Below are 10,746 nucleotides of genomic sequence, written 5' to 3'. Positions count from 1 at the left end.
ATACATGTCTATTCAAGTTTGCAATTCTATGGGACTGTCCCACCACTGCCTGATAAAGGCTCAGATAGCATAAAAATAACGTCACTGTCAGATAACGTAACAAAATCCGATATTTCCATCACACATTTTACATATTGGATTGTTTTTAGACAGTTTACAATTTGGTGGGACAGACCCTTATTGTTGAGATTGATAATCTTGATTCTTGATTGACAATTACTAATCAGCGCCTTTTTAATATTTCACCTAACTATATATAATTTGTTGCGAATTGAAACGATTTGATAACTTCTTAACTATATTTATTAATTCCAGTTCTGACTTTACAAATCAAAATAACCATAGCAACCTATTCTATGTAACAATCAAAGAGTATCAAAATCATAAAACCTGTCATAAATTAAAAAGCTTATTATCAAAGAACATTCTACATAACACTACATTCATCTTTTCTGACGAGTTGTTAGTGCATTTAAGTCAGTTAAAGTATAAGATTAAATAAATAAAATAAAACAGTATAATTTCGATGTGTAACACCGGCTGGCATTAACCTGCGACGTTGAGAATAAATAAAAACGGTTAACATTATCTAGAAGTTGTCTGCGCGCACCTGCCATTTGTTCTCACGATTTATTCTCTTTTGTAACTGTTAAATGATAATTATGGGAATCAAAGATTTCTCTCACATCAAATGTAAACAAACCATTAGGAAATCGATATGTTATGAATTGTTCGCGCGTTTTGATGTTTCACCATTCCTGTCCTCATGACATACAAAGAACGGCAAAGAAACAACAATTGTAGGGGGGAAACAATAATTAGAATATCTACATTTTGTACATGAATACGTAAAACTAAAGGTATATCAGTCTCTATAGCGCAGCGCAGCGATTGGAATCTTAAAGTTTTGAATATCCCGCTGAAATGAAACCATTTCACTAAACGCGTGAATAATATTCATTACTAGCTGTTGCTCGCAACTTCGCCCGCGTATAATTGAAAAACATTTAATAAAAAATAAAGCCTTTGTTACTCACAGATAAATGACCTTTCTAATGGTAAAAGAATTTTTAAAATCTGCCTAGTAGTTTTTGCGTGAATCAAATACATATAATACAAAGAATACAAATCTTTCTCATATAATATTGGTATAGATAAACCTAATGGTTTGATATTTCATAATATTCAAAATTTCAAAGACTTTTGAATCCAAAAAGGAAAATATCGCCACAAGGTATCAAAACACCAATCAAAAGTATATTGCTGATTCGATCAAACAGAAATAAAATATTAAACGTAAAGCTTAAAATTCTTGAGTTTATTGAACATTATCAACATCCTGGCGGAGGCTCTAATGTATTGGCAATGAATAAAAAACACATATATTGTGTAACAAACGTGTGGGAACGCGAGACAGGTGCGCCGCCGCTAGCGCCTCCACGCCGCCACTTCGCAAATCACAACCAGCTTCTGTTCGCGGACTCAACTCATTTGCTCTATGATTTATTTATAATCCGACACTTCGTTATTGATTCATATTCCTTGTAAGTCCTTCTTTTTCTATGTTTTTTCGGGAACAACGAAATGAATATCGACGACCATAGACATCCGCAATACCAAAGGAACTGCATATGCTATCCCGGACTTTGTATGTAACTAGTTGTTACTTTCTACCTCGCCCGCGAGTGTTAAAAAAATAATTAAAAAACACAAATGTTACTCACTGATAACGTAGCTTTTATTGGTGAAAGAATTTTTGAAATCGACTCCATAGTTTTTGAGTTATTTCAATAATTACAAAATTACAAATTAATCGTCTTTATTATATTTGTATAGATTATTCTATGCGACTGCAATTGATTTTCAACCGACTTTAAAAAGCAGTAGACTTTCAATTCGTCTGTATGTTTTTTTTTTAACTTTGAATCATGGCAACTTATAGATGCTGCTGCTGGTAGCGCTTTTTGTGGGCAATTTATGATTGTTTCCCAAAATCCAGTCGATAGTTAATTAGAATGGTTCAATAACATACAGATTTTTGTCACATATATTTTAAGACATAAAATGAAGGCCTCAAATATATTAATTAAAATTCTCTTATTACATATTAAAGCGATAACAGATCAAGTTCCGTCTTAAGGTGGTCTTATTAATGCGTACGGCCGTTAAAATAACGCGGTAATGTATTTAATGTGGACGATCGGCGCGGATTCGAATCCGGCACACCTGCGCGATGTTCCCACGCCGGTCAGCGGCCACTGAGCACCCGGGTGTCAGTACAACGCTCTGTTGACATCCGCCTTCCTTACTTTGGTTCTTTTTGCTTAAGTTTTTATAAGCAGATTTTTATGAAAAAGTCATAACGAAGTAAGACTCTTTTTTACTTTTTCGCTAATCAAAAAGATATATTTTACCTTACCATACGTATTGCTTTTAAATAAATAAACGAACAATTACAGCCACAATATCAATTACTGGTTTATACGCCATTATCGCTGCTTTGGAATTCGCTATACAGAAAAAATTACGCAAAAACAGTCGCAAGACGTGTTTTTTCAATTATTTAGCATACACGTACTTTAATGCTATTTTTTTTATTCTCTCGTATCCGTTAACTTGTACCGTAAACGCGGACTGGTTTATCGAGTATTCATATTTTTTAAAAGAAATAAATGTAATTAGCTACCGTACTCTTCGAGTTGCTGTACGGTTTTTTTAGGACAATAAGTGAAGAAGGCGACTTTAATTAAGTGGTTAGAATACACAGACTTTAAGGTCTTAAAATAAGAAACAATAATTAGATTGTAAAGGGATACTTGGAGGACTTTATTATGACACTATGCAAATTATTAGCACAAATATGACAGTATCTAAAATTTTAATTTAGCGTAATTTTCTTTCAACCATAGTAATTGTGAATCCGTGGTTTCTTACATTTCCTGCAATTAGTTTCTTCTGTGGTCCGAAAATGAGTTTACAAGACATTTCAGATAACAACTGATGTAATGACACGCTTCATGAAATTACTAAGTAAGGTTATGTTTTACAAAAGTGTTCATGATTATTCTGTGCCCTGCAATACTACGTTGGGGTGTAATTTGCTCTTACTTGTGCTTGCAACAATGTAACAGGATTAATGAGATAAGACAAGCCCAATCGATTTTTTGTCTTTGTTTTAATTTTATCAAGACTTATATTAAGAGACAGCCCATAATAACGTGTTTAACACTAGTGAAGCTGTACGTGCTAATTAGGAACGAGCTCTCGATTGTCTAGATTGTTCTTGTCTTCATATTAAGAGAATTTGTATAATAATGGTTTACAAAGCAATTTGATGTTAAGTTTAACAGATCATCAGTTCATCAATCTGCATATGCGGTAAAAGGAGAAACCTTGAGATCGGAACTTGTCTGGACATGTAAACCGCATTGGACCACTTCGGCGACATCGTCCTTTTGTATGTTTCGATGCAGGTGCGTGCTGACGTCACTCATGAGAATATCCCAACAGTCGCCCTTCTCACGCCTCCACGACAATCGCAAACCAGTTCCCCACCAGAACGACCGCGTAAATGCCGTTAATGCAACTCTGTACAAAAAATACAGACATCTTAACAGGTTTAAATACAACAAGTAGACTAAGATCTAGGAGACTGAAATAGATACTGATTGATGCCGTCAATATTGATTTTGATAAGCGCCATCTGGTAATATACACCTTAAACACAGGGTGTAGTCAAGAACTGCGGATAGAGGGATATAACCCGTAAGGGTATTCATAAAGGGGCAAGAAACTTAGCGCTATTTTTTTAAATATTATAAAGACAATATTTAGGACTAAATGTTGTCTTTGAAATACATTACATTTACTCCATGTACGACTTATTTAAAGTGTTTATTTTTCTCAGTTAACAGCGAAATCTCATGGTTGTTCTGTAATCAGGAATCATATGTCTCTGTAATTTCAAACGAAATATCGATAAAACTCTCACGGTTTTTCAAAACGGAAACTTGTGCTCCATTGTGACACACAAACAAATAAAATTTTGTAATGAATTAAATTCACCCTGATTTACAAATTACCATAAAATCAGTCCCATGACTCGCCATAAGCGGGGGTGCCCTCTATCGGCGCACCCGCGGAAGTGTCAGTGATGCGTGTAATTTATTCTAACTTTGACGCAAGCGGTGTTAATTGAAGTTAAATATACCATGATTATAAAGTTAATGCGAAATTCCCGTAAACTCAGATCATGATCATCAGTTACTTTGTGCGTTTAGTTAATCATACTTCTTATAATGTCGTATAAATGCGAAAATTTAGATAGATGGATGGATATTTGTTAGCTTGCAGCCTACACTGCTAAACATATCTCGATAAAATTTAGCATAGATGTAGAGCATACTGTGGAAAAACACATAGGCTACTTTTTCTTAATTCCGCGTGAACCTAGTCGCGGGCTAAAATTAGTAATTACATCCGATTATTTTGCTCGCTTCCCGTTGGTTGAAATTGTTTGGATTCATTCATTTTCTTTATGTGCAGAAGTGACTTTTTTAATGATATTTATAGGTACAATATTCCATTGTTGTTAATATTTATAAGATGATTAAGATAAATTATCCCTGTATGCGTATATGGCTATTTTTTTATTTAATGAATAATGTTTTTTTATATAATTATAACGATATAAATAATACATTAATCAGTAACATAACTAATGACCGCTTGGCGGCGCTGCGTTGCTCGTGACCGCAAGATGCAATTAGTGTGACAATTACAATTTATATAAACAATGCAACCATGATTCATAATTGATTACAACACTCGAAGGACGTGTATTTGCTATGTATTTTATGTATTTTATCATACGTAATACAAAGTATGGTATTTACTTTAAATGGCTAACTAGTGTATGTTTTTAAATTTGTAATTAATTGTGTATAGATAGAATTCATCATCATCATTTCCCCTGCCTTATCCTACTCCTGTGGGGTCGGCGCACCGAGTTTTCGTGCTCCGAATAACTCTATCATCCGTCATCTCAGTCATCACTCCCTTCTTGATCATGTCACCTTTCACACAAACCATCCATCTCTTTCTAGGTCTACCTCTACCGGTGTACCCCTCCACATTCATAACTAACGTCCTTCTCGTTACATACTATTCATCCCTTCTCATAACAAAACAAATAAATAAAATTGTTTGTGTCTTTTTGAATGTTGAAAACATCCCTTCTCTTTTTACCATTTCATTTCACTGTGTGACTACGTAACTTACCTTTCGTGTTTTTAGTAAAGTTTACCTCAAGAACTTGATCGCTTTACGAACCTCGTATTTAATTAAATAAAAAATTATAATTATATTTTCAACTAAAACACTTTTACCTTTATTTAACAATGCAGATTTGTGTTAAACCTCCAGAAGAAATGAAGGATGAAATTAGGACGTGTACACACGCAATATGCCGCTCTTTGATCGGTCACATGCGAGGCGTGGACATCGGATACGACGTCAGCTGAACCCCGCGCGGCCTCGCTCACGGCGCACTGGCTGCGCTTGGCTGAGCACATGCCGAGCTCGTGACAAGCCTATGAAAAAATATTTATCTTTACCTTAAAGCGAGGAAAACGCTGATTTAGATTAATACCAGAAACTAAATAGTTCCCACATAAACATCACTAATAGACAATAAAAAAAGTTAGCAAAAACAGTCGTCTTAAAAGTGTATATGTAACATACATAATACTGGCTACACCGGCTTAACCAGATAAAGATCAGTAGCACAAAAAATGAAAAAGACAAAAACGACCAATCGCCCATACTTTTATAATGCAAAAGCTATTATCTGTATCGATAGTGCTGCCAGTAGCAAAATGAGGTATGGTCAAAGTCGAGTTAAATTAATTGCAAGTCAGAACTGGCTATCGGGCCTGTCAGTTATACGCGCTGATATAGCGACGCTGCAACTGGAGCGTGGTGTGCACTATGCTTTATGACTGAAAGATTAGCGTGGGACAGGCTGCGTTATGTGGATATTGTTCCCTGAAATATGTCCTAGCTATTTAATGTACCTTCGGGCCTACGCACTTGTGAATTGTGAATCACATCTGTGGTATGTGGTACTTGAACAAAAAGTAAAGTTAACGAAGGAATGTTTGTACTTTTAACTCTAGTTACTTTCTCGCTGAATAATGATGTAAAAGAAATAATGTCATGCAAAGTGGACACGAGTCGTTCGTTGAAACCCACTCGTCTGTACAGAGTACCGCCAGCAGACAAAACGTTACTAATTGCTTCCTCATTAACTGGACTGTCTTCTTCCTGTGCCACTGCAATGACCACTATAATTAGATGCAACAACTTAATAAAACGTTTGACAAAACAATTTTTCAATTTAGAATTTATTTAATTAGTTACAGTAATATACGAACAAAAATATGTTGTTTATTTCAAGACTTTAATATAAAACTATTAAAAAGAAAAAATAACACTGGCCAGTATAATTTTATGCAGATAATAAATACGAAGCCGCGAAACAGCTAGGTAAATTAAAAAAAAAAACTGGGTACAGTTACAGTTACAGTTACGTATGCGGGTAGCGCGTGACGTACCAATCGCCCACATGCTGTACCAATTAAGGCCGGTCGATCGGCCTTAAAATAAATTTAAAAAGGTAACAAGAACATTACCGGTACGGTAAATTATCGGTTTGCAGTATAGAGCGCCGGCGGCGCTGTACCGGCGCCATAACTGGTGCCGTACCAGTAATCATCGATAATTTCGGACATGCATAGATGTTGAGATCAATGTATGGTAATTCTGCCAACAGAACAACGATCTTATCCTGAATTTACCTCGCTTTGGAAGCGAATTCTTCTTTATTGGTATTTTTGAAAATGAGAATATACGCGTAGTTCTTGTTACCTATTGCCTCAAAAGAATAAAACTAATTTGTTGACGTGCAAAAGTATTTAAACAATTAAGATTCGATTTGCCTCCAGAGAGATTTGAACTCTCGACCCCTGGTTTACAAGACCAGTGCTCTAACCCCTGAGCTATGAAGGCTACGTTGTGTACTAAAAAATAGACCGATTAGCCAAAAAGCATTATTGAATATAGAAACAATTGAATACTTGTCATTACAAGGAAAGAGATCGCAAATAAGAGACGCACAAATAACAAAGACTAATTTTTGCCCGCGACTCTGTCCGCATGACATATAAAAATAAAGAAATGAAAAAACATAGTCCATGTTACGCACAGATAAATTTCCTTTTTAAAGGTGAAAGAATTTTTGAAATCGGCCCAGTACTTTGTGAGCCTATTTATAACAATCAAACAAACTTTTCCTCTTTATAATATTAGTATAGATATATTACTATTCAAGCAAACTTGCGCAAAGTGGGGAAAGTAGCAAGCTGTCTTAGTACGTTTTGATTACAAAACGTACCAACGTCCGTATTAACGGACCATATCTCAGGGGAAATCATTTAACATTTTTGTTATAGTTACGCTGTCGGAAGTAAATACGCAATAACGAAATATCCACTTCAATAACGGTAGACGCTCGTAATTGCTGGTAACTGAATTAAATCCATTACAATTATTTCTATTTTATAGTCGATTTACGATTGCGATCGTAATTTTAATAGCTACCGTTAACATTTAAATGTTTTTTCATCTATCAAATGTTTCATTTACAACTATTATCAATGATACATTATTTTAAAGACAAATTGTGTTTAATGTTCATCGCATAAAAAGTTCCGTTAAAACATTAAACTAGAGTAGAAGCAAACTACACTCATCATACATGTTTTATTATCAACATAGATAAAAGTATGCTTTACTCTTTTTTTGGAGATCAATGATTTTTTAAAATGTTCATTAGAAGAAGGGGAATTTTGTCTTTGAAAAGATATGTTTATCCAATGTTCATGCTACTCTTATTGTTTAAGAAAGAGAGAAAAGAGCTGGCATAATCTTACAGCCGCGTAAAGTTTAAAGATACGAGATTAGAACATTCCCACAACAACACAGTAAACTGGCGATAAACCATAATGGTAACCTCCGAAAGTTCAACTTTTAAAATGAACAAATCAATTTCAAAGTTATATGCAATGTCCGTATTGAACTCTCTCAATATCGATTATGTCAACCCACGAACACCCTATATAGCTGTGCTTGGGTTTGGCGCTTGGTTCCCATTTTGGGTTGAGGCATGCAAAATAGCGCCAGTCTACGCTTTTGGGCCGTGTCCAGTCGACATCTGTCTTGGCCCATGCGCCATGTTACTTAATATCCTATACTTTATCGTAACATGATCCAAACTTGTTTTAGTAATATCGTTTTGGATAAACTAATCCGGTTTTACGCAAGCTACTGATAAATGATATAGAAAAAACAATGAAGTATTCTTCTATATAACATAATCTAAAATTCACACCTATTATTACGATTACTAACACAACTTAAACTTAATATTTAAGGACAACACATTAAAGCACCAGATTATCCTCGAGAATGGAATACGAATGTAAAACCCGTGTTACATATCCTATATGTGATTCCAGCGTTCATTCATACCCATTCAGTTTAGAGTTTGCAATAAAACATGTTGTCACTAGTGGACATTAGCATGTTGTACAACAACTTGTTAGTCAACATTACGTGCGTATTTTACTGAAGGAGCGCTGCACATCTGGCCATGTTGCGTAAGCGCATCAGGATTACGTTATACTAGATTTATCACCAACACCAATCGTGTGGCGAATATTAAGTTAGTTATACTTTCTGGAATAGTCTTATTTACCTAAAGTTTGTGGCGATGTATCTGGCAGGCGAAAACCTCGACCCGCGTGTCAGTTGTCGAGGAGAAAAGAAATGTCATTAGGACGAGACGAGTTAGTAAGAGAAACGTATGTAAATAAAGTATTATAAACATATGTGTCTTTAAGTTTTTTTTTACAAAATTACATAAACGAAGTTAGTAGATTTTAGCTTATTCCAATGATATAATTGTTCCAATTTCATTCCGATCCTTCCAGTCGTTAACCATGTAACCATCCAAACATTCGAATACATTAAGATAAGAATTATTTAAGTCCTTGGCGACACTAAAACTAGTTTTAAAAGAAATTTAAACTTATACATTCATGTCACATTGGGTTTCCCCAAGATGTCGTCATTTCGTAGCATGTTTTTATTCGGCATTATTTTCGCAGACTTATTAGCATAGCTATAATAAACTTTGTTAGAGATAACGCTTATCAATAAATTATTCAAATTAAAGCATAGCAACATTGATCACAGTAAAAAGCATTACTCACGTTACGTTTAAAATGTACTCCAAAGTATGGCATCGGTTTACTATTTGACTAACTGTTCCCGTGCGGCTTCATCCGCATGAAACTATAAAGACTTTATTTCATTTGTCAAATTTTCAATTGAAAATTTCAAATGCACAAATGACAACGATGGCAATTTTCTTCCTTGATATTGGCAGCTTGTAATTTATGGTCCCATTCCCACATGAAGATTTTTTCTGATTTGTTTAGCCCCTAATAGCGTAAAATATATAGCCTAAAGAGTGTCGTAATTGTTTGGGTTTTGTTTTCTTATTAAAGATAGAATTATTCAAAAATATACTGTGATTGCTGACATCCTACGCCACAAAGTAGTGTGTGTGTACGCTTTATTATTATTAGTATAGATATAACAATTTAAATCGCTTATTTAAGTAAGTCTACTACTCATACTATGACTATCAACTATTTGAACTATATTTTCTGACGTTGCTAAGCGTGGCCTCCATAGCTCAGGGGTTAGAGCACTGGTCTTGTAAACCAGGGGTCGAGAGTTCAAATCTCTCTGGGGGCAATTTCAAACATGTTTTTTGTTTCTTTTTTTCCATGTTTACTAATTAAAAATAATATTTACGTCCTTACGAATGAAAACTTATTTTAAAATTCGATTACTTTGATTTGTATTTGAAACAATTTTTTTTAATTGTAATTTAGAACAATAGATAAAAAGAAATCGTAATAAATGCAAACGAGTCGTAATGTAAAAGTAATTTTATGTCTGTTAATATTAAAGTAATAAAATGTCATAAATTTAATTAAATTTTTAACAAAAAAAAGAAAGGTTCCAACCGAGTGAGCCCCATTTTGTTAAGATTTTGAATCTCTAACAACATCTTCTTTGCTCTGAGCAACGCTTAGGGTCGATACCAAACAGGTCGAAAACCTCCCCTATGGCACCGAACCCGGCCTAAATCCATCACAATACGACGCTTTCCGTCCTATCTCCGGGGACTTTCCACAGGATGAAGGAACCATGAAGGTTCTGCATGTAATCCCGATAATTGTACTGGTCGGAACCCAATAAACACTTTGTCCTAACCGTCGTATATATGCTTGACTGTAACAAAAACTTTAATATCGTGATTTAGAACCATTATCAAGTTTTAATATATTTTTGTTTTTAACATTAACAACTATTTGTTTATTTTAGGCCTTAAATATTTTAAATTACACTGAAATTAAAAAATAAATATGACATAATTGTGTGTTTTAAATATCGTGAGTTTTTGAGAATGTTATGAATCAGAATATTACAGCGCCATCTCTTAAAGCAACACTAAAACTCAATAAAAAATGATTCGTCACGATGTACTTCGCGTTGGATTAATTTTTTAGTATGAATTTGAAACTAATAATGTTTTTTTTATTTACATTTTTA

At 34.3% G+C, this 10,746-nt stretch overlaps 2 non-coding genes across 2 annotated transcripts; one reads left to right on the top strand and one right to left on the bottom strand.

The window, feature by feature from the left end:
- Positions 1-6,995: 6,995 nt before the first annotated feature.
- On the bottom strand, positions 6,996-7,068 carry Trnat-ugu. The gene has a single exon. It is a non-coding gene; the product is annotated as a tRNA-Thr (tRNA).
- A 2,741-nt stretch (positions 7,069-9,809) lies between these two features.
- Trnat-ugu lies at positions 9,810-9,882 on the top strand. The gene has a single exon. It is a non-coding gene; the product is annotated as a tRNA-Thr (tRNA).
- Positions 9,883-10,746: the final 864 nt, after the last annotated feature.

The sequence above is a fragment of the Papilio polytes genome, unplaced genomic scaffold (genome assembly GCF_000836215.1).
Source record: "Papilio polytes unplaced genomic scaffold, Ppol_1.0 DF823510.1, whole genome shotgun sequence".
NCBI lineage: Eukaryota > Metazoa > Arthropoda > Insecta > Lepidoptera > Papilionidae > Papilio > Papilio polytes.
This window is presented reverse-complemented; position numbering and strand designations above follow the sequence as displayed.